The sequence below is a fragment of the Pinus tabuliformis genome, chromosome 4_1, assembly GCF_031772625.1.
Source record: "Pinus tabuliformis cultivar Carrire ecotype Pingquan chromosome 4_1, CPIR1, whole genome shotgun sequence".
NCBI lineage: Eukaryota > Viridiplantae > Streptophyta > Pinopsida > Pinales > Pinaceae > Pinus > Pinus tabuliformis.
In genome coordinates, this window is record NC_142303.1 from 856,312,299 (window position 1) to 856,315,092 (window position 2,794).

A 2,794-nucleotide genomic window follows, 5' to 3' on the forward strand; every position below is an offset into this window, starting at 1 on the left:
ATCCAACAAAATGAAGGAGGAATCTTCTTGTCTCAAACCAAGTACCTCAAACAGATCTTGAAGAAGTATGGCATGGAAGATTCAAAGCCAGTATGTACACCCATGGTTACAGGATGCAGCCTCAGTGCAAATGATGAATCAGCAGCAGTTCATCAACCAACTTATAGATCCATGATTGGGAGTTTGCTTTATTTGACAGGTACCCGACCAGACATCATGCATGCAGTCGGAATAGTTGGGAGATTTCAGGCAAATCCAAAGGAGACTCATCTTCAGGCAGTGAAGAGAATTTTCAAATATCTTCAAGGGACACAAAATTATGGATTATGGTATCCTAGAGATACAGATCTCACACTTCATGCTTATACAGATGCAGATTGGGCCGGAAGCGTGGATGACAGGAAGAGCACAAGTGGTGGTGCATTCTTTATGGGCTCCAGATTAGTATCTTGGTTCAACAAGAAACAGAGTTCGATTGCCTTATCTACAGCTGAAGCAGAATATGTGGCTGCGGCATCTTGTTGCACACAACTTCTTTGGATGATGCAGACCTTGCAGGATTTTCAAATCACTTGCACTTCACCAGTCTCTATCTTATGTGATAATACAAGTGCAATCAGCATTTCAAAGAATCCAGTCATGCACTCAAAGACCAAGCACATACCAATCAAGTACCATTTTCTTCGGGAACAAGTGCTTGAGTAGAAGGTCAAGTTGGAGTATGTTCCTTCTAAGGAACAAGTTGCTGATATTCTCACAAAACCACTGCCCAGGGAAACTTTTGAATATCTCAGACAAAAGCTGGGAGTTGTTGATGCTTCATCTTGCTGTTGAAGCTTGTCTGTTCTACAGAAAATTTGGTATACGCAAGTTACGTAAGGGATATCTGCGTATATACGCTGATTTATGCTGGGAAAGTCACGTGTATGGTGTACGCGTGTTGCAGAAAGCATATCCGCGTGTATACGCTGTTTTCTGCAGGAGAAGTCACGTATATGGAGTTCTGAACAGCAAAGGCAGACTCCGGTTGGAGAAGGTCTGAGATGGGTATGCCAGAATTCTTCAGGCACAGTTTCAGGGGGTGCAGCAGGCACAGGTTCAGGGGGAGCAGCAGGCACAGGTTCAGGGGGAGCAACTTAAAGTCTCATAAAGCATTGTTGGCATTTAGATGCTTTTGGTTCTAGTACACAACTGTTGTTGGCTTCAGGAGAAGGAGCTCAGAAGGAAATCTTGGTTGCTGATCTAAAAGATGTGTATCAGATGCTGCTTGTGACTTTCATAAGTCTTGGTCTAGATTTGTTGTCTCTATGTCATGTATCTCTTCTGTGATATCTCTTTTATGGTGTCAAGGTCATGTAACGGCCTATGTTGGTTTCCCCACTATGCCTGGGATGAATGATGTAATATAATTGGTTGTTTCTGATGTATCCCCTCTTGGTTGGGAGTATGGATGTATGTATTGAGTCTTTTGGTGATAGGAAGGTCCTTTATGATGTACAAGTCTTGGTTCTTTTGAAGAACATCTTTTGCAGGTCTTGCCTACAGTTAGAGGGAGCATGTTTTAGCACAGCCAAGCAAAGATATCAGCATGTACTCAGGGGGAGCACAGCCCTTTGCCCTTGATGACAAAGGGGGAGAGTGATTTGATTTGGTGTTGTTGCCATCAAGTCCAAAGGGGGAGATTGTTGGCATTATGAGACAAGTGTTGTCCTTGATGGGAAACCACACTGATGAGAAATCATAGTGCAGAAGGACAGCAACAAGGAATTGATGATCAGACTATAAGAAGAAGAGGAAGTTCATACACGCACGTTCATTAAGCCCAAGTCACGTATACACGCTAGTTCACTATATACCAAGTCGCGTATACGCAGGTTCGATATATACCAAGTCGCGTGTACACGCTGGTTGGCTTCAGTAAAAGCGCGTGTATGTGGAAAACTTAACTTTGGTCCGTGGCGGTTATTCCTTGGAAGTTGTGCCTATGGTTTTGGACCATGGTGTCTCGACGGACGTGTTGATCCCTAGTTTTGAAGTTGATGGTATTGGATTTCTATGGTTTTGGCTCTTGGTATTGAGCAAGGCCTAAGGCTATATAAGGAGAAGAAGATCATTAGGCATGGTACAACTGAAAAGTCTTGAATATCTGAAAAAGAAAGAGATCTGGTATGCAGGTTCTGGGTTGCTTGATCTAAGCTAAGGAGAGATCACACCGGTTGATGGAAGACTAGATCTAAGGACAGATCGGGATCTAATGGTTTGAAATGCACTATTATGATATGGTTGATTATGCGTATTTCTAGATTTGCATACTAACGCAATGTTATGTTCTGGGTCTAACTGATGTCTGGTACAGCTGCAAGTTAAGAGAATTCATTTTTAGATCTGTACGCAGGTTGTCTTTGGTAAAAGCACATGTATACGCGGGTTTCTCTCATTGAAGTAGCGTATATCTTTTGAAGTTTGATTTTTGGAGTTGCAGTTGGGTCTGACTGCTGTTGCAGAGTTCTGTAGTCTGTTCTGTGTTCTGGTGACTGGTGTTGACAGGGTTTTCAGTGGTTCAGTGATTCAAAGATTGATGATGCTTGTATTGGTTGTTTTGTGCTTCAATGATCTGTTATGAAAGTTGAATGAATTGTGGTCTTCAGATTGTAATGTTGTGCTTCAGGAATATCCAGTCTGAAAATGTATGAAAAGTGGTACCTGAAGGAAAGAAGATTGTAGGCCAGCACCTACGTACTAGTATCTTAGCTAGTACAAGAGCAAAGGGGGTTGGAGCTCCCTTCCAAGGAAG